The sequence below is a fragment of the Neofelis nebulosa genome, chromosome 5, assembly GCF_028018385.1.
Source record: "Neofelis nebulosa isolate mNeoNeb1 chromosome 5, mNeoNeb1.pri, whole genome shotgun sequence".
NCBI lineage: Eukaryota > Metazoa > Chordata > Mammalia > Carnivora > Felidae > Neofelis > Neofelis nebulosa.
In genome coordinates, this window is record NC_080786.1 from 70,448,067 (window position 1) to 70,463,127 (window position 15,061).

Below are 15,061 nucleotides of genomic sequence, written 5' to 3' on the forward strand. Positions count from 1 at the left end.
TGAGATCATGAATGATATTGCAATCTGCTAATTTGTATTAAATTGTAACATATCACAAAAAAACCTCAATACTCTCCAATACAGGTTATATCATGACCTTCAAACTGAAGTACATGTGCTCCTAGGGGAGACAAAAGCTTTCCGGGGGTTCAGAGGCACGGACAGTTTCAATGGAATCAAGCCCCAGACCTCCCCCCTCTCCCTTCCCTACTTTTACATATCTTTCTCCAAACTGATCTGTGTGAAAATGTTCTGGTTTTCCTTTCTCACTCCATCTTTAACAATCACCTTTCTTCTGTTTTGGCAAAGAAAGGTCAGCTCTCACCCATCTTGGATCTTACTCTGGTATATTGCCCCTGGCTGAGAATACTGTGAGGTGGCAAACAGAAAACAAAACAAATGCTTGAAATAGTGGGGTCTGCAAAGCCTCCTGCTGTGAAGCCATTGTCTGTGGTAGGGCTCTATATCTTTCTCTGTCTTAACATTTATTAAGGTTATGGCAGAGCTAGGCATTAGAAATAGGATAGTATGGCCTGGAGTCAAGATGATAGGAATTCATAAATATTGTAGGATTGGCTAGAGTTGATGATGGCACATTATGTTTAATGAGCTACCTTCTTCCATCCCCTAAATGTTGTCAAGTACTGCATTTCTCCTGAAGATCAGTCCTGGTGGGTAAGAAGTGCTGAAGATTGTGCCATCTTTTTTCATTCAGGCAACAAACTCATGACAATGCTCAGTATATCTGTCTACCTTGGAATTAGAATAATCAAGATTTATAAAAGGCATGCTGGTGAATGTCAATCTCTTCAGAGTGCCCTCAGCATGGTCACCAATCTCAGTCTTGAGAGCTTAGTGAGTAGTTACATGTCCCTCCTTGTCTGCTGCTCCTCAGGGGAATATTTTTGGATGATTTCAAGGAAAGGGAGAAAATGAAATGTCACTTCCAATGGATTATTACACATTTGAGAAAAAGGAATGCATATGGCAGGCAAATTACTATTTCATATTTCATTGAAACATTATTCAGATTCATAGAAGGGTGGTGCCATCTACTTTTGCCAAAAATATTAGATTATTGTAACTTTAATATTTAATGCTTAGTCCCTTATGGTCACAGAAAAAGCTACATATCTAGACAGATGGATAGTTGTTGCAGGGATATATAATGAGATGATCAGTAAAAGACTTTCAAGCATAAAACTACATTAGAATAAAATTCTGAGGAAGAAGTATGGAAATACGAGTTTAAGCACAAAAGTGAGTGACATAAAAATACTGACTGTTGGGGCACAGAGCCTGCTTTGGATCCTCTGTCTCCCTCTCTCTTTGACCCTCCCCCGCTCATGCGCACACGCACGCGCTCTCTCTTTCTCTCTCTCAAAAATAAATAAAACGTTTAAAAAATCTGTTAAAGAAGATCATATTTAAGAGCATTTTAAATAGGTTTTGGTGGTTGTCAAGTTACTATATTATTTAGATTTCACTGGATACATATAAAGTAATATAATAATTATACTCTATAATATAATAAATGTTATTATAATGTTTATTAAAGACATAAATACTTAGAATTATGTTTTTATAGCTATTTAAACTTATAATAACATTTTTTTCAATACCAACTTAAAAGTCTATGAGAAGATACATGGTTTTACAATATTCTTTTAGATCTGTGAACAAAGAGTTTCAAGACCAAATGTGAGAGGACAATGTCGGAAAGGTATTCTAGTGCTTAATTAAATCCACTGGGATAAAGCAAATAAATTTATTTGGTAAGAAATAGGGAGCCAGTAACATGGGAAACAATGATATTTTTTATTTAGGATGTCCTGGGTCTCTCAGAGGTGCCGTATACTCTGCAAGACTCTGTGATCAGAGCTGTGCTTTAGGATAGTCTGGGTGACATGCAAACCAAACTTCAGAATCTAAGCAAAGGTTTCACCATTCAATTTTGGGGAGATAATAAATTTCTGAATTATTTTCTATCAAGTATATGTTTGATAAAACCTATGAGTGGATCCAACCCTTCTGAGCACTACTGAAGGCAATTTAAGGTCTAGCACCATTTCAGGCCAACTTACCAAGGAAGCCAGAGGAGGTAGTGAGCACCTGTTTACCCCAGCTGTGAATTCCTGGACACCCGAGCAGATAAGTAATATAGGCCAGACATGTAGATAAACAGCTGATATTTCTGCTATACTGCCTTGATCGTAGTCAAAGTAATTTTTTTTAACATTTATTTATTTTTGAGACAGAGAGAGACAGAGCACGAAGGGGGAGGGTCAGAGAGAGAGGGAGAAACAGAATCCCAAACAGGCTCCAGACTCTGAGCTGTCAGCACAAAGCCCGATGTGGGGCTTGAACTCACAGACTGCGAGATCATGACCTGAGCTGAAGTCGGACGCTTAACCGACTGAGCCACCCAGGCGCCCCGATGATAGTTAAAAAAACAAAAACAATAACAATAACACCAAAACCCAAGAGATCAGTAGTACTTAGAACTGAATACTTATATTAACCTTTTTAAACAGACATCAAATTCTGACCCTTCATGATGTCATTCTTTGTGGCACAAACCCCTACTACACTTTTCCCAAGATCTCTCATCAGGAGTTTACTAGGCCAAGTATTTTGCTGTCTTGTATTGCTTGTTTATTCTATTTGCATATGTTTTTTCTCATTATAATATCACAAATATACGGGCATCATAATGGATAAGGACCCCCATGTTATATCTCAGGAGGATAACATGAGCAGGTCACCCTCAGTTGAACTTGCTGCTTCATTAGTAAAATCTGTGTTTAACTCACCCCATGTTGGTTATTACAAACATTCTGTGGGGTAACCTTCCTTATTCTGACCATCTCTCCTATAGGTCTTATTAATTTTCCACGTAACCTAGAATTCACTCTTTACGAAGTCTCTATTGGCTAAAACCCTCCCTCTTCTATCCATCAGTAAATTCATCCTCTGATGTCTGATAAATGATTTATTAGAATGTGATCTACTCATCTTATCACTTTAAGGAGAGCTGGTCCAGGAGGCAGAGGGGATTTGGAAAGGCCTGTCAGTGAAGGCAAATAGAAGAATTTGAGTTTTTTCCATCAAAATGAGATAAATGAGTACAGTTCCCTTAGGTAACATTAGGGTATGTTGCTACTCCCTGAGGACCTAGAACCGAAGCATGCATCTAGAGATTGCAAAAATAACCTGAGATCTTCTGAGGGAAAAAAAAAATGCTATTTTAATATGCAGTGGTATCCTCCTCCCCAAATTCTATTTATGCTTTCATATTATAAAAGGGTAAAACACGACTTCAAATTTGGGCAAAAGAGCTTTTACTTATGTAGGCCAGGGCTCTTTCCTACATTGGGCACTTTATCATCTGACAGACTGGTTGTTCTCTGGCAGGCCCTCATTTGTTTCCTAATTTAACATGAGTCTAATCAAATATTGGTGTGTATCTATAAAAAGATCTCATCAAAGGTTTGTAACTTGGTCACATTCAGCTTAATAAAACAGAATTCTGTTAGCATAATTGGTTTGTTTCCTCACAATTAGATAGTCTTCCAGAAATTTTCAATGTCATTTGTTGTTCATCTTTCTATTTAAAGATGCATCGATTGTCTTGTTTGGAGCTGTTTGCCTAGATATCTAGAAAACAAAGTGAAAGAATCAGGTTATTATCATCACAATCGATGAACCACTATTTATTGTTGTTGGTACTGTTTTCTGACATCAAGATCCTAAAAGGGCCACCACACATAATATAGTTATAAGATATAACTATACTGCATATATATGGGTGCCTTAGAAGAGGTATGCTATTTTTCACACAAAGGCAGTCAAAAATAACACAAGAAGTAAATGTAACTTTTAGCAGAATGATTTTTATATACACCCATATTTATATAATCTTTATTTTTCCTTGATACTAAATAAGAGATTGCATACTATATTTTAATACATCTTTAAGGAGATACATTTTTTTCCCTCTAGCAAGGGAGTTTGATACAAGGACGTTTTATTCTTTTTTTAAATATAATTTATTGTCAAATTGGGTTCCATACAACACCCAGTGGTCATCCCAACAAGTGCCCTCCTCAATGCCCATCAGCCACTTTCCCCTCTCCCCTCACCCCCATCCACCCTCAGTTTATTCTCTGTATTTAAGTGTCTCTTATGGTTTGCATTAAGGAGGTAAATTTGAATTATTCTCGTACTAGTTCACTAAAATCTTACAGCATAATCTTTATTAGAAAAGCTAGTTACACTTGATATACTTTGTCACACCAAAATTCTATTTGCTCTCATAAAATGGATTTGTATTCCTGTTTCATATTTAATTTTGTGCATATTGTAAACCAAAGTTCTGCATTTTAATAGACTATTCATAATAGCTGATTGACTAAATAAATTTCCCCCTAAAATCCATCCCACTGATTACTTACTTTCCTGTTCATATAACAAGCGTACACATTTATGCTGCTGTAAGGTGAATACAAAAAGATTTATTTATTTTCTACTCACCTGATAAAAATTTGCTACAAATATAATTGGGTGGAGATTACAGTAAATTATGTTTTATTTTCTAAATTCTAAAATTTAAATTGTCATCTGAAGAAACTTTTGAGTGGAAATGCTTGGAATAGATTTACTGATAGACTTTACTATGGGAAATAGCCCAGGACTTTTTTGAAATGTTGAATAATAAATTAAATCTTTAAAATTGATCAGTAACAATTAATTAATTGATAATGACTTAAGAAAAATTTTCTTTAGTCTATACAAGAAATTTTATAAATGGAAGAAAAAATTGTCAAATTCCAAGATAATGTACTATAGAGAAACAAAATATATTAGAATGAAATTTTATTATAGTGCATGTACAGTTGAAATTATCCATAATTCTTGGATATATGAGTTGAAATTGGGTGTATCCAATGCAAAGAAAATCTCGAACTCAAAGACAGTATGATAGGAAACATAATAGTTTTGGTACTGCTGTTATCATTCTTTTCACTAGGTCTTAGAAGTTTCTGCAGGGCTTTATCAGGATGGAAGAGGAAAAGAGTAATTGCTACTTGTCACAGGAAATAAAAGATTACTTAACCCTTTCTTAAAAAAAGAAGAAGAAGAGCATGCTGCTCTTAGAGAAGATCCTCTCTAAGAAGATATAAAACAACACTTTCCCATTGAGGTCAGAAGTATATTTTGTTTATGTGCCTATGTTCACTATGTATTTATTCTCTCAAACTAGTAAATTATAAGAGCACTCAGTCTACATAAGATAAAGTTAGAAGAAGATATGCTTTGTATTTTACCTCCTTCTGTACTATTTGAAAATTAAACAACAAACAAATATTATCTTGAAAACCAGTAGAAACAAATATAGTAACATTTGTAAAAAATTTAAAAAAAGGAGTAATTGCTGCTTGATGGAAAAATGGAAGACCTTTAAGCACAGGCTAGCTGAACTTTCCTCCCTCTTTCTGTGCTACATTGAAATAGGATAGCATTTAGGATTTTCCCTAGAGATAGCAAATGGTTCCTACACAGAGAGTAAACACTCCTTTTGCAGTAGTATTCATTGTAAACAAGGGCAGAAAGTACATACACATATTACAAATCACACATGGGTAGTGTTTTGTTTTACAGAACAACGTAAAGGAATTGATCTTTATTAATTTGTTTTTAAATTAAGCAGAAAATATCACTGATGAATGCTCTGTTTTATAGTGATTAGTACCACTGTGCAGATAAGCACAAACCTAAGTACATTATTTTGATCTTTGTTGGGGGTAAAAAAATATCACCGATGAATACATGTTCTAAATTATAAAATAGCAATATCCTTCTTTCTCTGTGGATTGGCATCTACGAGTTATCATTGTCAACTGAAGATGTAACAGTGATTTTTTTATTTTCCTCTGCAATTATTTGAATGAATGGTATTTGCAGTTGGGTTAGCTTGTGGAAAGATTAAACATGAATATTGTAAAAGAGCTACTTTTCTTATGTATAGTGTATTTTAATATTTCTTAATCTGTTTTTGTCATGTACCTGTTATATGAATTGTCAACACTCTTGGTGTATGAATGCTTGATTTTAAGGGCTTATGTTCTGGATATAGATTCTAATTTTTTGGAAATAGGCAGATAATTAAATATGCCACGTCATTTTTATAAAGTTCCTTTTGGGGCACCTGGGTGGCTTAGTTGGTTGAGCATTCTACTTCAGCTCAGGTCATGATCCCACTGCTCCTGAGTTCAAGCCCTGCCTCAGGCTCTGTGCTGATAGCTCCCAGCCTGGAGCCTGCTTCGGATTCTGTGTCTCCCTCTCTCTCTCTGCCCCTCCCTCACTTGCACATTTTCTCTCTCTCTCTCTCTGTCTCTCTCTGTCTCAAAAAGAAATATTTAAAAAATTAAAAAATAAATTAAAGTTTCTTTTAAGGAAGATGGATCTTTAAATACAATCCGAAGGTCATAGCTGAGTGAACTGCTAATAGAGCTCCTTCATGTGAACACTTGGATCATCTTTAGATATTCAGAAGTATTCCTGGGGTTGAGTTCAAAAGATGCAGCCAAAGAAAGAGGAGTATCAGAGTGGGGAGAATTTGGCATTAGAAGCAGTCTGGGAGTGATGGAATGGGCCACAGGGACAAAATGAGGGGGCTAGAGGAGGGGAACAACCACCCCACAGAAGCCCGTGTGCTCCCTGGGCTCAGGGAGCCAATGAAAATGTCCCAGTTATAGGCCAAATGGAAAGGGTTCTGGAGCGGGAAAATCTAGTGTTCGATTTTCAGTTCTTGGCCTTGTATACATTATGAAGTAATGACCAACATCCAGCACCATATTTTTGTTGAAACAGTGAAGAAAAGCATTACACACCGGAGATAGCCATACTCCTCTCAAAGTAATTCTACAAAAGGAAGTGCCAAGGTCAGAGACGTCCATGGAAAACGTGCTCCCTAGAAACATGCAGACACCTTTGGAGGGACATTCATCTTCCCTCAAGGCACCAATAAGAAAAGGGCTCGAGGCAATCATCCTTCCTTCTGAAAAGTCTGGGTAGCTGTAGCTGGCACTGTGTTTCGTAAATATTTAAAATCACAAGAAATTATGACATAGGCCGGTTTATGAAGTTTAAATTCTGCTCTCCATCGTGGCTCCAAAAATCGGTCATATAAGACTTCCAAAACCAATATCTTGGCATCTCATGCTAGCACTTTTATTAGACTATGCCTTTCTTCATCTGTTTGCTAAAGAACTATTATGTACTTTGTGTATACCAGCCTACGCTGCATTAGGCCCTAGAAATGCAAACACAAATAAGATTGTCGCTATCCTCATAAAGTTCATAGCCAATTTGGGAAAAAAAAAAAAAACAAGTGCATAATTACAATGCAATATGAGAGGATAAGAATAAAATTATATAAAAACTGTGGTAGGATTCTAAAGGGAATAGAAGGTAATTATTGCTGGGACCATTGGCAAAATGCTCAGAATAAAGATAAAATTTAATGGAGACTTCAAGTTCAAGGTGAGGGACTGAGCACATACTCTAATCTCTTCTAAATCTCATTGAAGTAACATAAGGAAACATAGTAATCTTGAAGAACTGGGAAGGATGCCATCAATAGGTCAGAAACGAAAAAAATTAGAAAAGAAAAACAGATCTGTCAGGATTGACACTGGGAAGAGCTATAGTGGTTGAAAGACCACTACAAATTGAATGTCGTTTTCCCTAAAAGAACACTAAGAGACTAAGAATAGAGTAAGGAAAGCCTGATGTTAAGCATAGGAAAACTGGCAAGTAAATCACTGAAAGATTTCCAGTCATCCACTCACATTTTCCGGAATGCCTAGATTAGTTTCTGCCTCCAGATTACAGCTAGCAAATATAGATCTCCAGAGTTTGCAAAAATGGGTTTCCAGCCAGGGCATTAGGGCTGGAGAAATAAACAGGACCAGTAACTCTTGCCTTCTAGAATTCATGTCAAGAAAGCATCACGGGCATGAAAGGAAGCTCGCCTGTCTGTATGTTCCATCTCCCTCCCACCATATGGCTCATGCAATTTTGAGTCACATTTACTGAAAGAAGAGTGGTTTTTCACAAGTGCCGAGGAAACATAAGCTATCAAACTGATTAATTCCAGACGTTCATAAGTAAAATGAAGAGATAACCAAGAATCACTGGAAGGAAAAGAAGGCAGTAATGGGAACAAACAGAAGATCTAATCTCTGAAGCAACAGTTACTGCAGGAAGAAAAATAAATTTTTCAAATAAATCTATTTGATATTCTTAGAGTGTTTTTTATGGAGATACCACATCCATAGAGCAATAGTAGGTTGTTGGAAAAAGAAAGAGGGAATTGAAGAATAAACAAACTTTAGGGAAATTAAAAGCATATTAGCATTTAAAGAAGTCAATGGAAAAGTTGAATTGCAAAACAGACATGACTGACAGCTAAGCCATTAATCTGGAAGCTAATGTATTGAGTACAAACGCAATAACAAAAATGATTAAATTATGAGAAAAGAAGGGACAGATCCAAAATATCTGATACCACTTTAACAGAAGTTTGAGAAGAAAATGCAATTTTAAAAGTTTATTAGAATAAGCTTCTGTTAAACTGAAGAAATTCAGGTCTTTCTTCAGACTAAAGAGCCCTTCAAACATGTTAAGGTAATATTGTGAATGAGGAGAAAAGAGACACAATTTTAATAAATCTTGGTAAACCTTGTGGATTCCCAAATGCAAAAAAAAAAAAAAAAATCTAAGAGAAAGATCCTTACAAGTTAATTATTAGTTGTTAAGCTGGGTTGCAAATAATTATGGAGCAGTGTATACAAGTTAATAAAAGGATTTGATTATATAATACTATACCAAAATATAACTATACAATTAAACCAATATACCACTTAGGTGCATGCTAGAAAAAAATTATTTAAGGTAATGCTGAAGCAAAATTAAAAAAAAAATGAATTCAAGGGGAAAGACCTTAAACATAGGAAGCCATGGCGAGAGACGTATTCAGTAAAACTTCTAATTGAGTGTAGGCAATTGCTGATAATATGGCTATGAAATTTAAAATGATTGTTAAAGAGCTCCTGAAATATGCTAGGGAGAGTAGACAGTAAAATTACAATCAGTGGGGAGTTAGAGTTCTACATGAATTTAACAAAATGTGGGAGAATGGGGAAAAAGAGCTTGTTGGAGCTCCTGTTATAGAAGATGGTAAGAGGCTATGCATATGATTGGTTTTGTGATTAAGTGAAAACATTTTAAATATATTGTTATAAATTTAAGATACAATGTATAATTCTATAACAATAAGGTAGAACTGCCCTATCCCTGAATAAAACCAAAAAGGTAAAAGAAAACTTGATCATAATAGGAAAAGTTCAGAAGGAAAAAGAGTAGCCATACGTTGATAATAAAACAAAGCAGAAAAAATTCAGAGCAACCTTACCTATGATTGTAGAGGGAAAATTTTAAATAAAATGTTAAAAACATATATGAGGAATGAATTAAAATTAATAATACGATATAATAAACCATGATTTTTTATTTCAGGAATACAAAGTCGACTCAACAGTAGGGAAATGTATTAATATAATCTCTCCCCTAATAGAATAAAGGAGTATAGAATCAGTTATGTTACCTTCTTGGATCACAAAGACTTTTATGTTTGTACTCCTGCAAAGAAACCACTAGAAATTTACACTAAAAATACCTTTCACAATAGCATCAAAACTATAACTCTAAGCGCAAGAAATATTTATGACCTATAGGAACAAAATTGTAAAACTCTACAAAAAGATGTTACAGAAAGATCTTAATTAAAGCCAAATATGCTATTTCTTAAAAGAAAGATTCAATATTGTAAAGATATTATTTTCCCCAAATTACCATATAAACTCAATGCCATTTCAGTCAAAATTACAATGGGACCTTTTCTGAACTTTACAAATTGATCCTAAAGTTTTTTTTCTGGAAGTGTAAATATTTATAATGACCAAGACAAACTTGGAATTCATCAATCTGTTTATTTTAAAAATGTATATAATAGCAACCTCCCCCAAAGATTGATGAGCAAATTATGAAATATGTGGGAAAAGAGTATTAATCATTTATTGAGACATGTTTTGAAACCTATAAGATAATGGAAAATGGTGATGATTTTAGTGTCTGTATTTGATAATGACAAACATAAAAGTATGAATACATGAGGACAAAAATTGTCTGATGACATGAAAAATAGTGTGTTAGAGATGAAGAGAACACGTCTTACTCTTAAAATGTCTAATAGAGTTGATTTATTATCTTTCAATAAAACAGCAAGTGGAGCCCTAAATAATGTATAAACTCAGGAAACATTAATCAAGCGTTTATTTTTCTTTTAAAGTCATATAGTTGAGAATGCTTTATTTTCAGTTAGGAGAAATAAAGTGATAAAAACAACCGTGAGCTCATTCTCCCTTGCAGCCATCCCACGTCCTTAGCCATGAATCATGGAGGCCTCCCCTGCTTCCTTGGGGGTAATCTACAGAGCTAAGGCTCTGTCACTCTTCTATTGTGGATGGAAATCAGAAAGGCTGAAGTTCTCAAAGAAATGCTGCAGGTATTTATGATTTAATATTTTATCTAATGCCTCTGCTTGAAGATTTACTTTTAAGTCTGATTCGTGAGGCTGACCGATCCTTTCAGGATGGTTCTAATTACAATTCTTTTTCCATGTAATGAACCAAATCTTCGCCTCTGTAATTTCTGCCCGTTGGAACTGGTTTTATCCTTTTGAAACACAGAGAAGTATTATTTCATGTGGCAGACCTTCAGATGTTTGGAGCTACTTTGATACTATCCTTTGTCTTCTTATCTCCAGTCCCAACATTCTTAACCCCTCCAACCCTTTCTCATGTAATGCAGCTGATCTCAGCATTTTCTTTACCTCCCTTGATAGAACCTTAGTTTAGCCAAGGCAAATCAAATATGCTCTCCAGATGTAGAGCAGCCATGATAGAGGCCAGTAAGAATGTTGGGAGTTCTACATGTAATTTAAAACTGTATTTCTTTTTTTAGAGCAGTTTTTGGTTCATGTTGAGCTGGCTGTTTGTAAACACATGTTGATTTACTCACATGAACTACTTAAATTATACTTCATCTATTCTTCAATTAAGTAAATTATTATTTAAGTTTCAAGGGTCAATCTTCAATACATCTTTAATTTAACCTTATTAATTTTTAGTCTGTTGAAACAATTGTAAATATTGATTGCCACTCAACACGTTACCTAGTTAACTCGTTTTTAATCATCTGCCAATTTAAATAGCATGTAACTTATATCTTCTTTCAATTTGGTAACCAAAATATTGAGACAATCAGGATCTCATTGCCATATCCCTAGAGAGGACCAGGTTGACATGGTAGTCATGGCTGTTTAGCTAGCTATGACCTGGTTGACTATACTCTTGTTCAATTCACACTTTATTTTCATAGTCTCAGGAATGTCATGAGAGACTTTATTAAATTTCTCCTGCAGGAAAAATGCTTCATCAATAGGAAGGTTTTCTGATCGCTAGGTTTTGTTTGTTTTTTTTTTTTTGAAAGAAACATAATTCTTTTTTAAAATTACAATCTTATGTGGAAAAATAATTTATAGAACATAAAAATGTGTAGCTGCTGTAGTTGAAATATGCATGAAAAATGGGACATTTATACTCATCAACCCCCATTCCTGTCACGCTCTTCCTCAGCCATGGCTGCCCACACACCTCAGGGCTCCAAGGAAGACATTTGAGGACACAGATGACATCCTACTATGACTACTAGGAAAGCCAGCTTCACCATGAAGGAAATGAGACTAATTCAGTATGGTGTAAACAAGAACAATACATGTTCATGCTTTGGGGTTCACCCTTCTATTTGAAGTACTCCTTAGAATCTATTTAATATTTTTATTTGATAATATGTCTAAGAGAAATACTTCCAAGCTTACTGGTCTATATATTCTCCTTTTATAATAGAGGAATTAGAGTCAATGCAGAGGCCAGATCCTGGTGTTTGTTATATCCTCTTACAACTCTCACCTAAATACATATGTGAGAGATTTTGATAAAGATCTATTAAGAGACCAAAATTGCAATAGCACAGGAAACCAAAAATAAGAAAAGGCCATATGTTGTTGTGTGAAGGGGATTTTTAATGACTTAGAATACACACTCTAGTGTAGATTTAGTCCATTTACTGCACCAGCACTGCATAAACAGCTGCATCCCGTGTCTGCTCCTAACTTTGCAACTGAAGGATTATGTTAACCAGAAAATCTGAGAGCCAGCTAAACCCTGATGCCCAACAACTTTAGTAAAGATTATCTATCTACCTACCTACCTACTACCTATCTACTTACCTACCTACCTACCTACCTATTTCCATCTACCCACCCGTATTATTAATAATAATACAGGAACACATTGCTGCATGTCCAGGTCTAAAAACAAGAATTCACCAGTACTCAATAGGCAAAGTATCTGGATAGGAGTAGTACATGCACTCTGTAAGTCTGTAAAATAAAGCATCACTATAGAAGTATCAAGGATGAGGAAACAGGGTAGTATTGAATAGCATGACATGGGGTTTATGGAAAATTTTTCAATATAAAGTCAAAGAAGAATTAGCCTGGAGATTCAGAGAAAGAACAACTTCTAAAATATTATTCTATAAGAATACGTGGGAAGTAATTGAGAATATTTGCCTTACTCTCCTCATAAAAGTCTAATATCCTAATGAAAGTCTAATGATATGACTATCATGAAATAGTAGAAATAAGAAGCTAGTACTAATTAGTATGTCTTTGGCTGCAAGTAACGGTTCTGATGTTGGATGGCTTAAATAAGAAACATTATTTTCTCACATGATTTGAGTATGAGGGCCAAGTTGATTCTCATGCAGGTTCATTGCAGAGGTCAAGTTGTCATCAGGGCTTCTGTGTTCCTCTGACCCAGTTTGTTTTTGTTTTGTTTTCAGGCTGGTTTACCTCAAAGTCTAAAGACGTCTGCAGCACTTCCATGTGTCACATCTGTGCTAACGTGCACATGATAAAAAGTGATGAATCTTCCTAAGTCTCTTTCTTAGGAGGAAAAGTATTATGCGGAAGCTCCCAGTCAGCTTCTCTTCACATTGACTCGAATTGAATTATATGAATGTTCCTCAGGCAATTACTGAAATGTGAAATAAAACAACTCTGACTGGCTTAGACAAATTTTCTGGGGAGATTATCACAACCATTACAGGGCTATATAGAGAGAAAAACATAGGATGAGTAGTAGGTTACAGAAGGGAACGAGCTGAAGAGAAAAATTAGAATCCACACTGGAAAAAGTAAAGAGCGGGAATGAAATTGGGAACATTGGATTGGCAATAATAAGTTACAGAAGCTCTCCCCTGTGTGCTGAATAAAAGGACCCAGATATTTTAGACAGTTAAAAAAGACATGGAAGGAAGAGAATAGAGACTAAAAAGTATGCTTATTATGATAAATGAAGGAAAAAAATGGATAAAAGACTATCAAAGACTTCAGGAAGAACATTTTCATGGGTGAAAACTGACTTGAGCCTACAGATGAAATATGATCCCATATGTTGCAGGTGAAATGAATAGTAAGAGACCATACTTTTACATTGTTAAATCCTACAAGTATATAGTCAGGGAAATCAAAAAATTACATAAAAAGGGACAAAAATTGTGCTAGTCTCAGACTTTTATTTTGTGGTACTAAATTGTAAATGACAATGCCTGTAGAATTTTTAGACGAAAAATGTAATTTAAGAACTTGATGTATAGTACTCTAGCCAATCTAGTTTCAAAACAAAAGAATAGCTGTATTCAAGAACTCTGAAAATATATTCCTTTTTTTCATTTCTTTGCAATTGATAATATACTTAGGTGGACAACTCATGTTAGAGAAAAGTGTGGTATCAAATTTTTTTTGAAGTTAAGCAGTAGCAACTCAAGATTCAAATACTCATCTAAGAGGTCATTCAAATGTAAACATGACAGAAAATTTTTCTTAGGTATTAAAAGCCCCATGAAACCCACAAGACGTATGTAATCTTTCAGAAAGAGACATTCCTCAGTCACTTAACCTAAGAATAGTACTGTGGTAATATGGAAGGACCGGTTGTTAGATAGTAAGAAACATAAGTGGATGAAGCATAAACAGCTGTGGTAGTATGACTATTCAACTGAATGCAAAATACAAAACTATTGAACGTGGTGTTTTATATAGTAGAACAGTATGTACTAATAAGTCAGTTTCACAACTCCCATTCAGAAAAATAAAAATCAACAAAAGTAAGAGTGGGTAGGTCGTAATTTCTATGTGTCCTTGAGAAATAGAGAAATACAAGTTTAAAAATATTTAGAGGTGTTATCACTGGTAAAACTAAGAACAAAAAAATAACTTCGCAAAACTACTATGAAATAAAACAAAAAGTAGACTTCTGCAAAAATGAAAATAAAAACCAACTGACGTATATGGCAGCAAACAAAAATAGATGGTATAAAACAAGTTAAGAGATAGAATATCATTTCATAACAGTTATAAAGGTTAAAAAAAGGTTCTCTGTGTTACTTACAACAGATGTCTGTAAGAAGACAAACCAAGGATATACCAGAATATCAGGAATAAAAACAAGAGATTCAGCTATTGACATCAGACAAAATATCCAAATAAAAAAGTTAATGAAGATTAGATGCTTTTTACATTAATAACCTTTTTTACCCTAAATAAGAATAAAAATTTCTAGTATATACAGACATCAAAAAAGGGTGATTAATACAAAGAGATAATAATTAATGGTAGGGGAAATATAAATGGCTAATAAAAATATCAAAACTCTTCTTCCTCACTGAGATTCAAAGGAATGCAAACCAAAATAACAAGATATTGTTTTTACTCTTAGTTTGCAAAATCTTATGTAATCGTGATACTCAATATTTTGAGGATTCCATGGAAAGGTATTCTCATATATGTACATTGAATCAAACTCTGGAA